General features: G+C 39.8%; 1 protein-coding gene across 7 annotated transcripts in view; it reads left to right on the forward strand.

The window, feature by feature from the left end:
* BNC2 (basonuclin 2) overlaps window positions 1–21,451 on the forward strand; it is a 485,381-nt gene that overhangs the window by 11,602 nt on the left and 452,328 nt on the right. The window lies entirely within an intron of this gene.

The following is a 21,451-nucleotide window of genomic DNA, read 5'->3' on the forward strand; positions in this document are numbered from 1 at the left end:
AAAAGCATTCTGGGTGTTCTTTATAAGAGATGCGCATCATGCCCTGGAAGGTGGTATTAAGTACCTAGAAATAATTGTTTCTAGTTTAATAAATACCTCAAAAGGAAAAAAAAAAAAACATTGTTGAGAAAATTTGTCATCCTGGACATTCCTGGTAACTAAAAATATCACCCACCAGTGATTAAAACTGAACATTACTGTATGATCTCAAACCCAAACTAATCGGTCCACTCAAGTTTTAAATAAATGCACGTGTGCGTGCTCAGTCGCTTCAGTTGTGTTTGACTCTTTGTGACCCTATGTAGCCTGCCAGTCTCCTCGTCCATGGAATTCTCCAGGCAGGAATACTGGAGTGGGTTGCCATGCCCTCCTCCAAGGGATCTTACCGACCCAGGAATCAAGCCTGTGACTCTTGCGTCTCCTGCATTGCAGGCAGATTCTTTACCCACTGAGCCATCTGGGAAGCCACTTTGAATAAATACTATGTTCAAATCTGGCGTGGCACGTTTGGAGACGTGAGCTTGTTTTAAAGTTTACCTGACAAATTTTGTACTTAAAATACCTGATCGTTGAATTAGAGAAGCTTGAGAACAAATGAAAGATAAGGTAATTTGGATGACCTAAGAAAATTTGTTCCCTTAAAGATGTAATTTTTTCTTTATTCATGCTAATAAAAGACTTATATTTATATCTCCATTTAAAGTAATTGCTTTTATAGTATTCTGATGAGCCATTCTTGTTTAACAGCATTGTCTGTTTTTGGCCTTTTGCCAGTTAGTTTGGACAAAAGTTTCATTATTCATTCAGTATCAACTATTAATTAGATGGCTAACTGATCAAATATATATGTGGAGAGTATGTATTTTTCCGTAATGTTTTCCTAGGTTACATTAAAAATTAATTAACCAATTTTAAATCGTATCTTATGATATACAATTACTTTTCTCTTGGTGAAAATTCTAAAGAGGATTTATAATCATTTATAAAAATTAGTATGGTAGAAAATCTTGTATTTACCGTACACTTGATTTTTGGTTTTATCAAATTTCATTATACCAAATGGCACATTTTTATTAATGTTGAGCAATAAATTCTGCTTTTCTGTTTCATATATTTTGACATGTGCTCATGTGTATCTTGTTTTATATGTACACGGAATGACAGCATCATGTGTACTTTTCTTTGTGTCTTTCATGGTTTAGGGACGTAAAGTATGAAATTACCTGGAAAAATACAGCCTTACAAAGTAGGTTTACTCACTCCTCCATCCTGTGGTGGTTAATCTTCCTGTAATACACATTTTACACTAATGGGTTAGGGACATTTATTCTGTTAACACGTGTTATGCTAACAGGTATGCTTCTGAAAGTTCAGTGTGATAGTTCAGTGTTTCCTTTCACTCAAAATGGTGATTGGAGACAAAGCATTGTATTTGTTCAAACTGGTTTCCAATAGACTAAAACGTTAATTTCGCTTCAGAGTACGTTAATTTCGCTTCAGAGTACGTTAACTCTGAATGACGTGAAAAAGTAGATAGTTTTTAAACTCAAGAATTCTGCCATGTGTTAAACCATATTTTTTACTCTATTAACTGTTGTTTGCAAAAAAAATATTTTCACATTACGTATTTAAGTCTGTTCATTGGTCTTTGCAGCATCACTTATGTCCATAAACAGCAACTAGTCACTGAGAGGACACTTCTGTGTACAGAGGACAGTGATAATTAGATCTAATGAAATTGTGTGTGCGTGTGTGTGTGTGTATAGTGACAAACTGATAGTCTGCAACTTCCTTATGGGAGAGGGAGAAAATAGTGTAGGGGGAAGGGTTTGGCACTTAACGTGCATTTTCATACTGCAGTAACACCTGATACAGTGTTTTTGTAGTTTTAGGTATATGTATGGATAGATGGATAAATATTGAGTGTATCACTGAATATTTCTTTTATAAATATGTGTATCTGATTTGGCTGTACGGGGTCTTGGTTGTGGCATGTGGGATCTAGTTCCCTGACCAGGGATTGAATTGGTGCCCACTGCATTGGGAAGGTGGGGTCTCAGTCCCTGGACCACCAGGGAAGTCCTTGCATCTTTCAATAATATTGTCAAATCGTGTTTCTGAAATACAGATATGCCAAAGTAATCTGTTACCAGACAACAGGTAAATACCCGTTACTATATGTAGAATAATGTGCTGTAGATTTGCATGAAACATTAGATAATAGTATACTGATTTGATAAAAATAAGTATGAAAATGATTGAGTTTTTAGTGTCGGCCTGGAACTTGTGGTTGCCACCACTTTCCAGGGTATTACACATTGTTTAAAAATTATTTTAGATTGTAATTAAACAGGCACTTACATTTCTGTGATATACATGATACTCTGTTCCATGCTGTAGGTCTAACAGAGGAGGTAGAAGCTCTAACCCTAACATGAAGGGGCACAGAGTTCATTGGCAGGAAGATATTTAGTATCTTGAAAGAATAACCGTAGTCCAGGGGACTGGCACTAGTCTTTGTATGTTTAGAAATCTAAGGTTTTGTCAGTACATGCTTGAAAGAGATGAGTCCTTCATGGACTCATTCAGCTTGTTCACTTACTGAGGGTTGGTGATTACACACCCGTCCCCACGTGCATGCACACAGGCCACGTGAACATGTGTACAACTGCAGACCGTATTAGGCGGAATACTTCCATACTTCTGTTGGCATGCTTAGCTCATTCTGTCTTTTTGTAGGCAAATTTAAGTAGGGAATTGAATTATAATTCACATGTTGCTTATTGCTTTATGAGCTTGGGATTTGAACAGAGAATATTAAGGATGAAAGTGGACTCTGTAAGGGCCTCTCCTGTCCATGGAGAAATCCTTTCCAATGGCCTCCGCTATCTATAGTGCACACTTCAGGCTCCTCACTCCTGGACTGTGCTTGGAAGAGCATTGACAAAATTGAACCCTCTTCCTTTTTTTCTGCCTCCCATTCACCTTCTGATTGATAAATTCTTTTTTTCTCTGGATATGTTAATATTCTCAAGCAGATATTAGTTAACTGTCCTGGGAGCTACTTGTTAAGGTGACTTTGCATCTGTTTGGGTTTTTATGGATATAATGCAGATGGCAATCTCATTCATTTTAAATTTCTTCGGAGGTACCTCATGCTGCAACATTACATGTAATGTGTTTTGTATATGGGTATGTGAGAATGGTGGGAAGCCACAGGATAAGACTGCAGTTTCCTGGAGGAAAAAAGATGTATAAGGGGGGAAAAATAATAAGGTTTAAGACCAGTTAAATACCTTCTACAGAAAAGGTTGTTTAATAGAAGATGATATTTCTCTTGTAGAGAAATGTCTCAATTTGAGGTTGGCCTTATATATATAGATGGAATGGGCTCCCCTGTGGCTCAGTGGTAAAGAATCTGCCTGCAGTGCAGGAAACGTAGGTTCAGTCCTTGGGCTGGGAAGATCCTCTGGAGGAGAAAATGGTAACCTACTTCAGTATTCTTGCCTGGAAAATTCTATGCACAGAGGAGCCTGGCAGGCTGTGGTCCACAGTCACGAAGAGGTGGACATGACTAAGCATGCAAAGATGCCTTATATATAGATGGGATACTTTACAATCTAAAGTTTAATAAGAGTGTGTGTGTGTGTGTGTATGTGTGTGTTGGGGGGGGGTGCGTTTAATCTTGCAACTATTTTCTGTGATAGAAGTGAAAGTGAAAGTCGCTCGATTGTGTCCAACTCTTTGCGACCCCATAGACTTCTCCAGGCCAGAATATTGGAGTGGGTAGCCTTTCCCTTTTCTAGGGGATCTTCCCAACCCAAGGATCGAACCCAGGTCTCCCACACTGCAGGTGGATTCTTTACCACAATGGAAACCCAAGAATACTGGAGTGGGTAGCCTATCCCTTCTCTAGCGGATCTTCCAAACCCAGGAATTGAACCAGGGTCTCCTGCATTGCAGGTGGATTCTTTACTGACTGAGCTATCAGGGAAGCCCATGTGATAGAATAAATTTGTCAATTACTTTGGGATTCTATTTTCTATTATACAGTTAGGGCCAAGATTAGATTTTAAAGATTCTACCATTTCACATTGTGTGATATTCAACATCTCTTTGTTATACTATTTTCTGGGTGCCAAAAATGACCAACAAGATAAATGACTTTACATTGGTTGATTCCAGAAACTTCTTTCACTTTGGTCTTTTATTCTCTTTAGAGCACTTTAATATCAATTAGATTTTGACTAGGGAGAAACATTTGTTAGGAGAAGAGAAGGAAGGAGGATAAGGCACTGAGTATCTCCTGAGGATAGATTTGGTGGACTGTATGTACCTCCTGTTCGGTTTCCTTAGATCTAGTCTAACTTTCATTCTTGTGTCCCTGTTTCAGTCTGCAGTCTGTACGTTTCAGAGCAATTGAGGTACACTTGTGTAGTGTGAGGCTTTTATTATTTAAGCCCTCAAGGTTGAATATGTCTCCAGTTTTAAATTTGAAAACATGTCAGAACCAAGGTAGGGTGATAATGGAGAGAATGGAGAAACTGCACAGGAAATGTTGAACACTGATAAAGACTATAGTTTGAAAAATACATTGAAAAACAAAGGGCCAGTTAAAATGAGTGCCATGAGACGTATTTCTGTGGTTCACCAACCTTCGTGTTCACCATATTTCTCGCCAGCACCTTTCAGAGTCTCCTCTTGTGCCTTTCATCCATGGCCAAGTCCTATTAGATCTGTCTTCTAACTTCCTGCCCATTCACCATCACCCTAGTCCATAGCCCACCTACTGCCCTTTACCTGCCGTATTATTGTCACTTCTAACTGCCCCAGTGCTTCTATCCTTGCCTCTCTCCTCCCCACCACACTCAGAGGACTCTTCATGGAGAAATCACTTCCCCATCGCAAAAACTTCCAGTCTCTTCTTTCATCTTACAACACGTGCAGTGAAGATCCAAACTCCTACTGTGACTGAAAAGGAAATGTTCGATGTCATCCTTGCCCAGTGCTCCAAAATCATTTTCTACCACTGTTCACTCTGCTCCCATTTCCTAACCTCCTTGCTGGTCACTGAACATGCCAAATTTGTCCCTTCCTCAGACCTTTGCATGTGGTTTTTCTCTGCCTGGAATGCTCTTCTCCCAGATTTTTGCATAGCTTCCTCCCTTATTGCATTCATTTTTCCTTGAAAATGCCATCCATTCAGGGAACTTTGATGGTGGTCCAATGGTTAAGATGCTGTGCTTCCAGTGCAGAGGGCAAGGGTTGGATCCCTAATCAGAGACTTAAGATGCCACATACTGAGTGGTACCGCCAATAAAATAAAATAAAAAATCAAGTGCCTTTTGTGTGTGCGTGCATGCTAAGTCCCTTCAGTCGTAGCAGACTCTTTGTGACCCCGTGGACTGTAGCCTGCCAGGCTTTTCTGTCCGTAGGATTTCCAGGCAAGAATACTGGAGTGAGTTACCATGTCCTCCTCCAGGGGATCTTACCGACCCAGGGATCGAACCCACATTTCCTGTGGCTCCTGCCTTGCAGGTGGATTCTTTACTGCTGAGCCACCGGGAAGCCCAAGTGCCTTCTGCAGACAGTGTTAAAAATATATTAAAAAAAGGGAAAATGTCATTTCTTCAAAGAGAACTTACAACTTTCCTCTCCTGGCTGCTTTTCTACCCTGTATGTTTCTTTGACTTCTAACCCTGATTTTTTTCTCAGTAGCATTAATCACCACTTGAAACTGTATTTAATTTGTTTGCTTATATGCAGTTTATTAATTGTCTTTTCCCTTCCTGTTTGCATGCCAAACTCCCTAAGAACAGAGACCTTTGCCTGTCTTGTTAATTTCTGAATTTCTGCTTTCTGTAGCAGTGCCTGGTATGGGAAACACTCAGCAGATGTTTATTGAGTGAATGAGAATTTTGTGTGTGTGTGTAGTTGCTAAGTTGTATCTGACTCTTTTGTGACAAGCTTAACTGGATACTTGGTGACCTCAGTTTTTTAGAACAGCTTTCAGTTCAGTTCAGTCGCTCAGTTGTGTCCGACTCTGCGACCCCATGAATCGCAGCACGCCAGGCCTCCTCGTCCATCACCAACTCCCAGAGTTCACTCAGACTCACGTCCATCGAGTCAGTGATGCCATCCAGCCATCTCATCCTCTGTCGTCCCCTTCTTCTCCTGCCCCCGATCCCTCCCAGCATCAGAGTCTTTTCCAATGAGTCAACTCTTCGCATGAGGTGGCCACAGTACTGGAGTTTCAGCTTATTGGGATACAATTCACATGCCATACAGTTCACCACTGTAGGTTTTACAGTTCCATGTTGCAATTACTGTATATGCAATTTTGAAGGATATTGGGAAATAAATGATAAACTTAGAACTTGGAAGGAAGTCTAGTTAGGTATTCTCAAGTTAAAGGAAGTTTATAACATTTGAAAACCTTGTTAACAAAATTCTTGATATAATTTATAAACTTGGTATAATTAATATACTAATAAATGTTCTAAGGAAACTTGTAAATCACAAATAAGTACATACAAATAAGTATTATTCTGTATAAAATAGTCACCCTAGAACATCATACATTGATGGTACCATAGCTTAAAATGTTTTGGAGCCCATCATTTGGAATTGGCTTTAGACAGTCTGTGTCCTATTGTTCTAAGTATTTCAGTTCCAACAAATTTTTTGCGACAAAAATTTTGGTTTGGTACCGGAGATCAAATCGCCAACATCCATTGGCTCATTGAAGAAGCATGAGAGTTCCAGAAAAACATCTACTTCTGCTTTATTGATTATGCCAAAGCCTTTGACTGTGTGGATCACAACAAACTGTGGAAAATTCTTACAAAGGTGGGAATACCAGACCACCTGATCTGCCTCTTGAGAAATCTGTATGCAGGTCAGGAAGCAAAAGTTAGAACTGGACATGGAACAACAGACTGGTTCCAAATTGGGAAAGGAGTACGTCAAGGCTGTATATTGTCACCTTGCTTATTTAACTTTTATGCAGAGTACATTATGAGAAACGCTGGGCTGGAAGAAGCACAAGCTGGAATCAAGATTGCCGGGAGAAATATCAATAACCTCAGATATGCAGATGACACCACCCTTATGGCAGAAAGCGAAGAAGAACTAAATAACCTCTTGATGAAAGTGAAAGAGGAGAGTGAAAATGCTCGCTTAAAACTGAACATTCAGAAAACTAAGACCATGGCATCTGGTCCCATCACTTCATGGGAAATAGATGGGGAAACAGTGGAAACAGTGGCTGACTTTATTTTTGGGGGGCTCCAAAATTACTGTAGATGGTGATTGCAGCCATGAAATTAAAAGACGCTTACTCCTTGGAAGAAAAATTATGACCAACCTATATAGCACATTAAAAAGCAGAGACTTTACTTTGCCAACAAAGGTCCGTCTAGTCAAAGCTGTGGTTTATCCAGTAGTCATGTATGGATGTGAGAGTTGGACTGTGAAGAAGGCTGAGTGCTGAAGAATTGATGCTTTTGAACTGTGGTGTTGAATAAGACTCTTGAGAGTCCCTTGGTTGCAAGGAGATCCAACCAGTCCATTCTAAAGGAAATCAGTCCTGAATATTCATTGGAAGGACTGATGCTGAAGCTAAAACTCCAGTCCTTTGGCCACCTGATGTGAAGAACTGACTCATTTGAAAAGACCCTGATGCTGGGAAAGATTGAAGGCGGGAGAAGAAGGGGACAACACAGGATGAGATGTTTGGATGGTATCACTGACTCAATGGACATGAATTTGAGTAAACTCCAGGAGTTGGTGATGGACAGGGAGGCCTGGTGTGCTGCAGTCCATGGGGCCGCAAAGAGTTGGACAAGACTGAGTGACTGAACTGAAATGAATCATCCAGAAGTTAAGCCTGATGAACAGGGTGGGTGATAAGGCCAAATCAGTCTATTTCTGGTAAGAAAAAAATTGGCACAATTGATTTTTCTCATATAACTTATGAATTGACTCTGGAAATAGTCACAAATGAAGAATTCCAGAAATGTTTTGAACAATAGTGGCGTTGTTGGAATGAGCACAGTGTCCTGAGGTGACAATTGAGACATATTAATTAGTTTTCCTCACCAATAATGGAACTTCCTATTTCCATAGAAACTCATTTGGCTATAGGAGAATCAGCGGGAAATTTTTTTTTTTTTTGCATATATAAATCCATACATGCATGCCTGTAAACATTTTTTTAACTATCGTATTGTGAGAAGGCAATGGCACCCCACTCCAGTACTCTTGCCTGGAAGATCCATGGACAGAGGAGCCTGGTGGGCTGCAGTCCATGGGGTCGCTGGGAGTCAGGAACGACTGAGCAACTTCACTTTCACTTTTCACTTTCATGCATTGGAGAAGGAAACGGCAACCCATTCCAGTGTTCTTGCCTGGAGAATCCCAGGGACGGGGAAGCCTGATGGGCTGCCATCTCTGGGGTCGCACAGAGTCGGACACGACTGAAGCGACTTAGCAGCAGCAGCAGTAGCAGCAGCATCAGTCATACGCAACTTGGCTATATGTGGCCAAGTACTGGCTAGATTGTACTTCAGTGTAAACCTTATGAAATTTGAGTAAAATTATTTTGACTGTGGCCTCAGGAGACCTCTGAAGGCAAAGAATATTGAGAAAAATTTTAACCAAGATATGAGGCTGCATATGTGCCCTGTGATATTAAGTAGTTTTATGTAGAGTTCCTTGGCTAGAAATTAGAAAGGTTTTCACATAGCCTGTATTGTATACTTTGTGTTAGTTTCAACAAATCTGTATATGTAGGGCATCAATAAATACTGAGGGCGTTAGAAATGAGAAAGCAAGTGAAATACAAACTTCTGCACGTTAACTGCTTGAGGCAGTCGTGTCCTTACTGATATATGTCAGAAGTCACAGGAAAAAGTAGTTGCTAGGGGGGAATATGATTTCATTTATTTATTTGTGTGTGTGTGTGCTTTAAGATTGTTTTTGAATTCCTGTAAGTTGTGGTTTGAGGTAACATTTATCAGTCAGTTTCTTTATGATTACTTTCTGGCTCTCAGTAAGGAAATGCATTTGATACACCTTCTCAGAAAATTCTGTATTGTTAAACGTTTTTTCCAGTTCATCTTCCAGCCTCTTTTCCACAGCATAAAATGCTAATTTTGCGTGGAATCCATAGATTTCGGCATACCTGTATTGTTAACATTAAAGGCCTTTGTGAAAAATGTGAAGTCACACCCACACCCTATCTTGAAACTTGTAGAAAATATTTCCAAATGAGAATTCAGGAAATAAGGTATGAAATGTTTAACTCCTGAAAAGTTAACTTCAGATGTTCCTTAATCCCTCCAAAAGTTCTTTGAAACTATGGAACTTTCTGATTTGAACTTTTAAGTTAAGACCAACTGGTACTGGAAATAAACAGCTATAATCTGTTGGGTGTTTTTTAGTCAGATCCAAAGTGTACTTATACATAACTAGTATACTAAGCTTTTTACACAATTCTGTAAAGGTGGAGAGGGCTTTTAACGGGCCCTGTTATAAGGTGGAAAGCCCTGCTCGAGCAAAACATGAGCGCATCATTAACACTGTCTTTGTGGGAAACACGTGTGCTGTTTTCATGGCCCTTTTGGCCCAGGAGACGGGATTTGTCATAATTCATTGTTACGTACAATGACTCCTGTGGGAGTATCTAGCTGCTTTACCTTGGATGGGTTCTCCATGTTTTATCTTGTTCCAGGGTGGCTTATTATACTTGAGAATGCACTTAATTACAAGCTTTGTGTTTTCCAACACCCATTCACAATGACCTCTTCACTACACCTGATTTCATCCATGGAATTTCATGGGCAGATTGAGGGCATTTATGACTTGGAAGTTATCAGATTTAAAATCTATTCCCATTTTTTACTATGAGATGTTGGACCTTCTTATTTTGGGCGGTTAATGTTCTCAAGAAAAGAAATTTTATTTGATGAGAAACTAAAGAAGAGCACCATTTATTAATATAGGATAGTGTTCAGAATATCAGAAGAGATTGATTTTGTTTTTATAAACTACTGTATCATAATTTTCATCTTAATGGAATCTTTGAGCTAGATCCAGGCCTAAACTAAGACCTTTCCTTAGAAAAGGAAAGTTTGGGAATATTTCATGTTATAATCAAACACGGTAAGATCTTAGAGAATTTCAGTTTTTTAATGTATATATGTTATCTGTTTTTTCACTTTCCTAAGTTTGCCCCTCACTTGAGCATAACCGTACTTTATTATAATCAACTGTTTAAATAGCTTTCACATGATGCTCCATAGATTCTTAGGTATATAATTCTGATCTTTTCATATTTCTGTCTTTATCAAGGAATAACTAATCCTGAGTGGATCATAATTTAGTAATGTATTAGTAGATTCAGTTTGGATTTTTGAAGCATTGCTCAAAGCTTCTGGTTTGGGGCTATGTTGTCAGTACATCTTGGACAGACTTCTAATGGTCAAAGTTAAATCATACCACCTTGTGTATTCGTTGTTTAGAAATTAGTGCTTCGTTCCTGATTGAGAAATCCACAACTAGGACTATCAGACTTTTCTAAATGTGTTTAGTCAACATGCAGCCTTCTTTGGAAGGTGATTCTTTTTTACCAAATGAATTTTATAAAGTCAACTTCCTTAATTTGCAACATAGGCATAATGAAAGCCGCAGGGTGATTATTTTTTCTCTGAGAAATCTTTAGAGAGACTTTAAACAAATCAAAATATGCTTATAACTTAAAAGAAATAATTTGATGTGGCAAGTTTTAAATAAAAAAAAAGACACACACACACTGCGTAACCTTTCTTTGAGTCGTTGGTTTAAGTCCTCTGTCATATAATGCCAAAAACTTTGTTCTAAGCTGCGTGTGTGTTGAAACATGTATGCTTGCCCTAGTGTCATAACTAATTATATCTCTCATATGCTTACTTCTAGTAATTGGAAAGTAGACCTACCGCAGCAAAGGATTTAACATTTAGTTTTGTCTTGGGGACCTGCTGTAGAAATCAAGGTTTTGACCTTGCAGCAACTTGACACTGTAAACTGATACTACTATATTTTAAAGTTTTTTTTTTTTTTAAGACTTTTAAAAAATATGGACCATTTTGAAGTCTTTATTGAGTTTGTTACAATATTGTTTCTGTTTTATTTACTTATTTATTTTTTGGTCACGAGACATGTGGCATCTTAGCTCCCCAGTCAGGGATTGAACCCGTACCCTGTGCCTTGGAAGATGAACTCTTAACCACTGGGCCACCAGGGAAGTCCCTGATATTACTGTTTTCAGTGTATCATCTACTTTGTGTTCTGCTGAAATAGTGTGCTGTAAGGGAAGACGAATTTCAGGAGTTCTTAAAAAGCACTGTCTTTGCCAGCAACGAAAATGCTGATACTGACTCACTTTGCAGTTTTGACTTCAATAGTTCATTTATAAATTGGAAATTGACAATCTGCTGTTGTGATAGCAAAATTCTGTAGGATTTCTCTGTACCCAGCGTTTGTCAGATGGCTGTAGCTGGTGGCAAACCTTCTGGTGCTTTGGTCACTTCATCGTTATGGATGGGTCTAAAATAATTTGGGCCTCATTCTGTGAAAACACATTGAGCAGAATTTTTCACGGACGAGTTTAGAGATCCTGTCTTGGACATGCTTGTGACTGGGGCAGCAACAGTTTGTAATATGCACCAGCATGTATGAAAATATGTGGTCCTTGTTCCTGCCTGCTGCAGGAGGACTTTACCCGGCTTCGGGCTCTGAGCTGCAGCCTTGTCGCAATTAAAGTCTTAGGGCTGGGAGCAGTTAATACTGGTGATAGATTGTGGTATTTAGCAGTGTGCTGTGTTCCCTGGTGAGCTAGTCCTGTAGACTTACAGGATTCTAGTCAGAACTTGGGAAAGACTCTACCAAAGAATTTGTGGTGATTAAATATTTTTGAAAGCGAGAAATACGATGACTTTTCTTATTAATGGGCAGACCTTTAGGGCTTTGCTTAAAGGAATCGTGAAAAGATGATGCAGTTCTGTGATTGATAATTGTTGAAAATTTAACACTGAAAATGCTAGATGTTCTTTTCTCTTATTAAGTTAAAGTATGCCTAGCTTTGAAGTTTCTTTCATTATAGTTAAAAATAAAACTCTGCAGTTCTGTATTTCATACTTAGCTCTGTCTTCTGTATTTTATACTAAATCAGTTTTTATAAATTCTGTGTTGTTTCTGTCCTCTGGTAACTTAAGTATGCAGAGGCATTGAACTTGAACGTTTTGTGCTCTGACATGTGGGCTTTGGATTCTCGGTATAACTCTTCTGTTTTGAAAACTTAACTCTCGGTGGTTTCTTTCTAATCAGTATATCATGACCTGTTCCATTAAAAAGTTAGATGGTCTAAGCCATGTAACTTTTGAAGACTGGGACTGTAAAAAAGTGTGCATGAAATAATGAGCGTGTCTTTCCAGTTTTTAAATGTTCATTTCTCTTTGAGTTTTTGTGATGTCAATCAAATGAATGCTAGTGTTTGGTTTTAAGAATAACTGATGGTGGAAATCTGAATTTGTAGCTGATGGACCTCATAAGAGCAAGGGTTTTGTCCAGACGTGGGCATCCTGGCTCCGCATGAGAGCCTTAGCCTCCTGCCTGACTGATGGGAGTGGCTTCCCACCAATCAGTGGGCTGTGAAACCTTAAGATGGGGAAGATGTTAGAGCTTGTCTGCCTTCTGGACCTGAGGGTGCTGCCACTTCCACGGGGCAGTTGGAATCTTGAGAGATGGTTTCTGTCACCAGTGACTGAATTGGGGTGCCTTCTGCTATGTAGTGGGCCAGAGACACCTGATTGTCCCAACTGCAGAAGAATTTACCCTCAGTAATGACTTGTTCTGTCCAAAATGTTTCATTACCTCTGCTGGGAGTTACTAGATAGTTACTGATATATAAATAAGAAAAATATTGGTAAAGATGATTCCTTTTCCCCCATAGAATTGCCACCTGACTTTTTTTTTTGGCCATGCTCTGTGGCTTTCGGGATCTTAGTTCCCCAGGCAGGATTGAATCTAGGCCCTGGCAGTGAAAGTGTCAATTCTTAACCATTGGACCACTAGGGAATTCCTGACCTGATGTTTTTAAAAGAAACATTTCTTTTTTTTTTGAGTGTAGTTGACCCTTGAACAGTACAGGTTTGAACTGCCTGGTCTTCTTTTGCACCAGTTTTTATAATAGTAAGTATTATAGCACTACGTGGTTTGAGGAGGGCTGAATCTTGGCTTTGGATCCAGGGATATAGAGGGCCAACTATAGGGTATTCTTGGTGTGGAGGGTCAGCGCCCCTAATGCCCTTGTTGTTCAATAGTCAGCTTTCTATACTAGATTGTCGCTTAACAAATGGAACCCCAAATTCCACTTCTTAAAGTTCTTGAGTAAATTGATTTCTAAAGGGATATGGATATTTTATACACTCAGCATACTAGACATAGCTGTGAGCCCACAAACCAAACCCACATAGACCCATTTGTGCAAATACCCATCGTATTGTGTGTCGGTGTGTTTGGCAGATGAGTGCCAACACATACACGTGTGTTGAAACTCATGTCTCTGATATTTTTGTAATTAAAGCAATTATCTTTTATTGTCAGAAATTGCAATAGGATTAAAGAATTTTTAAGTCAACAGAAAAACATTAGAGTCAATTAAGCCAGAATTTGATAAAAACAAATATTTTCACATATTCATTACTTTCTCATGTCAGTACCAGTTCTGAAATTTTGACTGGAAATTTCAACATAAGGCCTTGTTTTTTGAACAGTATTCAATCTGGAATGACTCTTTGATGTATAGTTAGTACATAAACCTTCTTCTATACACGTTCATAGTCATGTGGCAACCTTAAAGCAGCTCAGAAACATTTAATAAGACCCATTTATTAGGTAGTAGTTTTCATTTATGAAAAAGCAGTTAAGCGTGTTTGTGTTTGTTAGTGTGCAGCTTTAAAATGGCCGGAAGTAACATCTCAATCCAAGGACAAACAATAATAATAAATCAGCATTTTCTTGGCCTTCTAGTCAGAGTTTTGGCTTTGCTGTTGGAATGACCTGTATTTGAATACCAATACCTCTACTTATTAAGGTAGTGAAAGGGAAAGCATTAGTCCAGTTCTTTGCGACCCCATGGACTATAGACCACCAGGCTCCTCTGCCCATCAGATTTTCCAGACAAGGATACTGGAATGGGTTACCATTCCCTTACTGCATGGGATCATTCTGACCAAAGGATCAAACCTGAGTCTCCTGCGCTGCAGGTGGATTCTATACCGTTTGAACCACCTGGGAAGTTCCTAAGATAGAATCTGCACAAATTCCTTTACCAATTTATTTATTTTGTAATTGTGGTGAAAAAAACAAACAAACCTGCAGTATAAAATTTATCCTCTTGTCCATTTTTAAAGTGTAAGTTCCGTTTTCATTGTGATTCCAAAGAAGGGCAATGCCAAAGCATGTTCAAACTACCGCACAATTGCACTCATCTCACACGCTAGCAAAGTAATGCTCAAAATTCTACAAGCCAGGCTTCAACAGTACGTGAAACGTGAACTTCCAGATGTTCAAGCTGGATTTAGAAAAGGCAGAGGAACCAGAGATCAAATGGCCAACATCTGTTGGATCATAGAAAAAGCAAGAGAATTCCAGAAAAGCATCTACTTCCTCTTTATTGATTACACCAAAGTCTTTGACTGTGTAGATCAAAACAAACTGGAAAATTCTGAAAGAGAAGGGAGTACCAGACCACCTGACCTGCCTCCTGAGAAATCTGTATGCAGGTCAAGAAGCAACAGTTATAACCGGACATGGAACAACAGACTGGTTCCAAATCGGGAAAGGAGTACATCAAGGCTATTTTTGTCACCTGCTTATTTAACTTATATGCAGAGTACATCATACAGAGTGCCAGGCTGGATGATGCACAAGCTGGAATCAAGATTGCCAGGACAAATATCAGTAACCTCACATATGCAGGTGACACCATCCTTATGGCAGAAAGCGAAGAGTAGAACTACAGAGCCTCTTTATGGAAGTGACAATAGGAGAGTGAAAATGCTGGCTTAAAACTCAACATTCAGAACCCTAAGGTCATGGCATCTAGTCCTATCCCTTCATGGCAAATAGATGTGAAAACAATGGAAGCAGAGAGAGACTTTATTTTTTGGGCTCCAAAATCACTGCAGATGGTGACTGCAGCCATGAAATCAAAAGACACTTGCTCCGTGGAAGAAAAGCTATGACCAACCTAGACAGCGTGTTAAAAAGGAGAGACATTACTTTGCTAACAAAGATCCATCTAGTCAAAGCTATGGTTTTTCCAGTGGTCATGTATGGATATGAGTGATGGTGATGGTTTAATCACTCAGTCGTGTCCTACTCTTTGTGACCCCTTGGACTGTAGCTTATCAGGCTCCTCTGTCCATGGGACTCTCCAGGCAAGAATACTGTATTGGATTGCCATTCCCTTTTCCAGTGGATGTGAGAGTTGGACTATAAAGAAAGCTGAGTGCCGAGGAATTGCTGCTTTTGAACTGTGGTGTTGGAGAAGACTCTTGGAGAGTCCCTTGGACTGCAAGGAGATCCAACCAGTCCATCCTAAAGGAGATCAGTCCTCGGTGTTCATTGGAAGGACTGATGTTGAAGCTGAAACTCCAATACTTTGGCCACATGATGTGAAGAACTGACTCATTTGAAAAGACCCTGGTACTGGGAAAGATTGAAGGCAGGAGAAGAAGGGGACGACAGAGGATGGAATGGTTGGATGGCATCGTCGACTCGATGGACATGAGTTTGAGCAAGCTCTGGGAGTTGGTGATGGACAGGGAAGCCTGGTGTGCTGCAGCCATGGGGTCGCAAAGAGTCGGAGCTGACTGAGCGACTGAGCTGAAGTTTAGTAGCATTAACTGTATTCATATTTTTGTGCCTTTTTGAAATAACTTATTTTGAAGTAGTTTCAGGCTTACAGAAAAGTTGGGAAAATAGTATAATCAATTTCCATATATACACTTTACCCAGATTCCTCAAATGTTAACATTTACTATGACTATGTAATTAAAAAATTGAGATATAATTCACATACTATACAATTCACAATTTTAAAGGGTACAACCAGTGGCTTTTAGCATAGTCACAAGGTTGGGCAGCCATTGTCACTATTTGATTCTAGAACGTTTTCATCATTTGAAAAGCAAACTATACCCCAAAGTAGTAACTCTCCATTCACCCCTCCATCTAGTCCTTGGCATATTTTACTTTTGACCCACTATACTCTCTCCTATGAAATATTATAGTATTGCTATCTGGAGTATTTTGAGATAACATATGAAAATGCCTCGTACGGTGTCTGTCAAAGGTAAGTGCCAAATACCTGTTCCTTTCTTTTCTGTTATCATCTGAACAGAAAGTATCATACAGACCTCTAAGAATTATTTTGGAAACTGATGCCCATGAGAGGAACTGTTTCTCTTCTGAGTGAAAATTGAATTCTCTTATTAGTTTAGCAGACCCAACAATTTCCAAGATACTTGAAAACATAATGGGGGCTTTTAAAGTAAAATAGATAATGTAAGGTCTTCCCAGGTGATCCAGTGGCTTAAGACTCTGTGCTCCCAATGCAGGGGGCCCAGGTTCAATCCCCGGTAGAGGAACTAGATCTGACATGCTGCAGCTAAGAGTTTGTGGGCCTCACCTAAGGCCTGGTACACCCAAATACAGAAATATGTGTTTCGAGAAATCAAATAAAAATAGCTAATGTAAGGTAAAACAGTCTCTGAAACGCCAAAAAAATGTGGCCATAAAAATAATGCCCTGCAGGGAAAAATCTTTTGCAGTGGTTGCCCATTGTCCAAGAAGGCAATGGCACCCCACTCCAGTAACTCTTACCTGGAAAATCCCATGGATGGAGGAGCCTGGTGGGCTGCAGTCCATGGGGTCGCTAAGAGTCGGACACAACTGAGCGACTTCCCTTTCCCTTTTCACTTTCATGCATTGGAGAAGGAAATGGCAACCCACTCCAGTGTTCTTGCCTGGAGAATCCCAGGGACGGGGAATCTGGTGGGCCTCTGTCTATGAGGTCGCACAAAGTCGGCCACGACTGAAGCGACTTAGCAGCAGCAGCCCATCGTCCATGCCACCCTTTTCGTTGATTAATCTTTTACTTTGAAGTTTTATCTTTTTTTGGACATGTTTTGTGTGTCCAATGTTTAAACATTTCCAAACTTTTTGACTTCTGACAAGGCATGGTAACCACCACAGTGTGGTAAACGCCATCAAGGACCATAAGGTTTGCACTGTGATCTTAAATGTCAGACGTGCACACCCTGTGACCTGGATTTGATTAGCCTTTGGTGCTGTGATCGTTTGTGGATATACTAGCTAAGATGTGTGCGTTTTGAGGATTAATTAGTTATGGTTCTAATTACCTATGTATGTATGTGTCAGTAGCTCAGTCATGTCCTACTCTTTGCAACCCCATGGACTGTAGCCCACCAGGCCCCTTTGTCCATGGAATTCTCCAGGCGAGAATACTGGAGTGGGTAGCCATTCCCTTCTCCAGGGGATCTTCTTGGCCCAGGGATCGAAACCAGGTCTCCTGCACTTCAGGCAGATTCTTTACTGTCTGAGCCACCAGGGAAGCCCCATGGTTCTGACTGCCTCACCACAAATGTCCTAAATATTTAAAGTGGAGTAGGAAGCAGTATAGGTAGCACAAGGTTAGGAAGCATATGAGTCAGAAAGGCCTGTGTTTGAATCCCAGCTGTGCTATGGGAAATGTGACAAGGGACAGAGTGTCAGTTTCCGCATTTGGAAACTTGGAGGGTAATGACTTTCATTGTATTGGGTTGGAGTGAGGATGAAAGTAGACCTCGAGTGGGAAAGGATCAGCCCAGGGTCCGACAGACAATAACAACTGTGAAGTGGTGGATATTATACACATTTCCTTATGTGCTGCTTAAAGAAGGGACTCTAGTCCTGTGATACTGATTAATTTATGTGTGACCTTTTTTATTTGCCTGGAACGTTGCACATTAAGTAGCTGCTTCTTGTGAAGTAGAGAACTGCAGTGAAAAATCTGAAGAGCAACAAAAATAATAATGACCCTGGCTGAGGTTACAGTGGTGGAGCTGGTGGGCTCATTTCAACCCAAAAAGCTGATTTTTTTTTTTTTTTAAGATATAAAACTTACTGTTTGGAGTTAGTTCTACCTATTGTGAAGCTAAAGCCTTTTATGGTATTGAAAAAAGAAGTATATTAAGGAAATTGTCCAATTTGAAAATACACATCTATGGTAACCCTTCTCTGATAAGCAGTTTTTGTCTCATTTTACAATAGAACTGCTGAATTAAATGTGATTGAGGTGTTCTTTGGGTGTTAGATTCATAAACATGATGATATATGGGTTTTGTGGCTTGTGACGAGCACAGGAGTAGCAGTTTTTCCCAGTCACTTGGCCTGGTAATTCTTTTTTGCTTTTGGTATTTTTCACTGCCTTAAATTCTTGAGTCTAGTGACAAAGCTATTTAGTGTGTGTGTCACAAGTCTGCCTATTTGGAAAGGCAGACAGACATTGCAATATATTGTCATCATGACATTAAAGGAAAAACACTTTTTATAATAGGGTGAATACTTCTGAGCAGAAGCAAAGGTCAAGCTGTAGAGTGAACTTTTGAATGACAGCTAATGTTAGCATGGCTTAAAGGGGAGATGCCAGGTCAACTGTAGGCACTTATTAGCTTCATGGATATGAAATGACAGCATCTTTCCCCTTTTATGCCAGGGAATGCTGAATTTTCTGAAGGCAAAAGGGAGAGGCGTATGTGTGGCTGCCAAAATGAGATGGTAAGAAATTAAAGCAAGCAAGGAAGAGTATGGGTTAGAGTGTGTGTGATAAACATTCCAGATAGGCACTGTGGAATGGACCAGAAGGCACAAGATCTGTTTTTTTTCTAACCTGAACTGTCACTAACTCTTTGATCTTTGTAACTTTGGTACTTCTTCAGAGCTCCTTATCTGAAGAGCAAACAAAATGAAGAATAGAAAACAGGTTTCGCCTCTCTTGCAATATTGATAGATTGGTAATGGCTGCTTGAGGAGGACTCTGAGAGCGCCTTGGGTCGTTGGGAAAGGGGTGAGTGGGTGCTGACTGTCCTGGGGGAGTGTGTGCTGACAGGCATCCACATGTATACGTAGGTACATGTGCCTCATTTGTTGACTAATCCCTGTTCAGGATCCTTTTACATTCATATTATGTATCAGAGGTTACATTTGCCTTAGTTACAGGGTTGAGACGATCTTTTTTTTAATCAAGTGTTTTAATTTTAATCATTATTTACATTTTACAATGACTCTTAAATGAACACCTTCACAGGAAAACTCATCCTATCTCACAAATACTCACTTGAATTATCATCCATCCCATTGTAAGCAGCAGTAGTAAAAGTCCCATGGGTTTAGGTGTCAAGGCCAGATCACAACACTCTAAAGCCATGGGGTGCAAAACTGTGACCTGAACTTTCAAGCTCTAGGTTCCGCATGTTTTCACAATATTATACTTTAGGAGGTAAATAAGCTAGCAGTCTTTTGAGTATTTACTATGTTCCAGCTATGTGCATATCTCATTTAATCTTTTTAAGCATCCCACAGACTAGGCATTATTAACATTGTTTACCACTATGAAAAAATGAAGCTTCAGGAAAGTTAAATGGGGACTTCCCTGGTGGTTCAATGGTTTAGAATCTGTGCTTCCACTCCAGGGGGCATGCATTGGATTCCGGGTTGGGGAACTAAGATCCCACATTCCATGGGGTATGGCCCAAAAAAAAAAAAAAGAAGTTAAGTGGCTTGCAACAAGTCATCCAGCTTTTAAGTGACAGCAGGAAGATCAGAGCACAGGTCTGTCTAGCCTCAAGCACCTGAGCTTTGATAACCATAGTGTTCAGCAGCAGAGACGATCTTTATTCCTGCCTGAAGGTCAATGTATTTCTACTTTAGGGCAAGACTCATAGGCCATAGAGCCCACTGCCTAGCAGGCAGACAGTGATGGGTTCTCGGAAGGAATGAAGTGGTTGTTGCCGGAGCTAAGGGGTACACAGTGCGCTGCACGCAGGCTCATGTGGGGTTCTCCTCTAACTGTCAGACCCAGGTGAGTCACACTGAATAGGTCCCTTCAGAAAAGTAAGCCATCCAATGAACAGCACTTACTTACATGGTCGTCATTACTTAGTATTTGGTATAAGACATTAATTTTAATTTTAAGATAACTTTCAAAATGAAGTCATATTTTGGGTGGTAATTTAATACCAAATAGAAGGAACATTTGTCTGTCCATCCCTCCTCAGTCTCTTGTGTCTGACTTTTTGAGATGCTATGGACTGTAGCCCGCCAGGTTCCTCTGTCCATAGGACTCTCCAGGCAAGAATACTGGAGTGGGTTGCCATGCTCTCTCCTCCAGGGGAAGATAACGACCCAGGAATTGAATCTATGTCTCCTTCATTGGCAGACGGATTCTTTACCGCTGAGACACCTGGAAGGAAGGTTGGTAAGAAAATTGGTGATGGCATGTAACTTTTCTCATATTGATACACAGCCTAATATAAGCAAGGCATTAAAAGATGTAGAGCCCTTAGCAGCATTACTGGAAGCAAATAAGATTGCCTTCAGATGTACAATATATACAACTGTTGGAAGATTTTTGCTTGCCTTTAAGGAAAGAATCCTTAAGTTTTCAATGTCTTTCATTATCTAAGAAAATGATCCAGAGTTGTTAAAGACTTAATCCACTGTGTTAAAAACTCTACATTTTAGTGACTTTTATGTATTAGGTTTTTGTACAAGATGGGATCTATGTATCATCTACCTACTGTTAGCTTATCTTCACTGACAAAACTTAGTAGTTTTCCTTTATATGCTTTCCTTAAGACATTAAATGTAGCAAACCTATTTGCATTTAAAAATAACTATTGCAAAAAATAACTTTACATTTAAGCAAAATTATTTTACGTAACTTTTAAAATTTTTTGTATCTGCCTCAACCACCGTTGGTATAGGAAATGGCAACCCATGCCAGTATTCTTGCCTGGAAAATCCCATGAACTGGGGAGCCTGGTGAGCTACAGTCCATGGGGTCGCAAAGAGTTGGACTCGACTGAGTGCACACACAACCACCATTAAGATTGTCCCCACACAAGGGTAGGAGTCATGTTTTATTCATGTTTGAGTCACCACACCTAGCAAAGCCTGGCATACAGTAATTCCATAAATGTTGAATCAATAGCTGAAATTCAGTTTTACCTAAGAGCAACCAGCAAGCTACAAGTGAAGATCGTGTCCACCTTCTGAAGTCTTAAGTTGTGGAAATCGGAAAATACACGGGGTTTTCTGCAATTCATATAGGTTAGCATGTTTT

This window comes from Bos indicus x Bos taurus, chromosome 8 (genome assembly GCF_003369695.1).
Source record: "Bos indicus x Bos taurus breed Angus x Brahman F1 hybrid chromosome 8, Bos_hybrid_MaternalHap_v2.0, whole genome shotgun sequence".
In the NCBI taxonomy this organism is placed as follows: domain Eukaryota; kingdom Metazoa; phylum Chordata; class Mammalia; order Artiodactyla; family Bovidae; genus Bos; species Bos indicus x Bos taurus.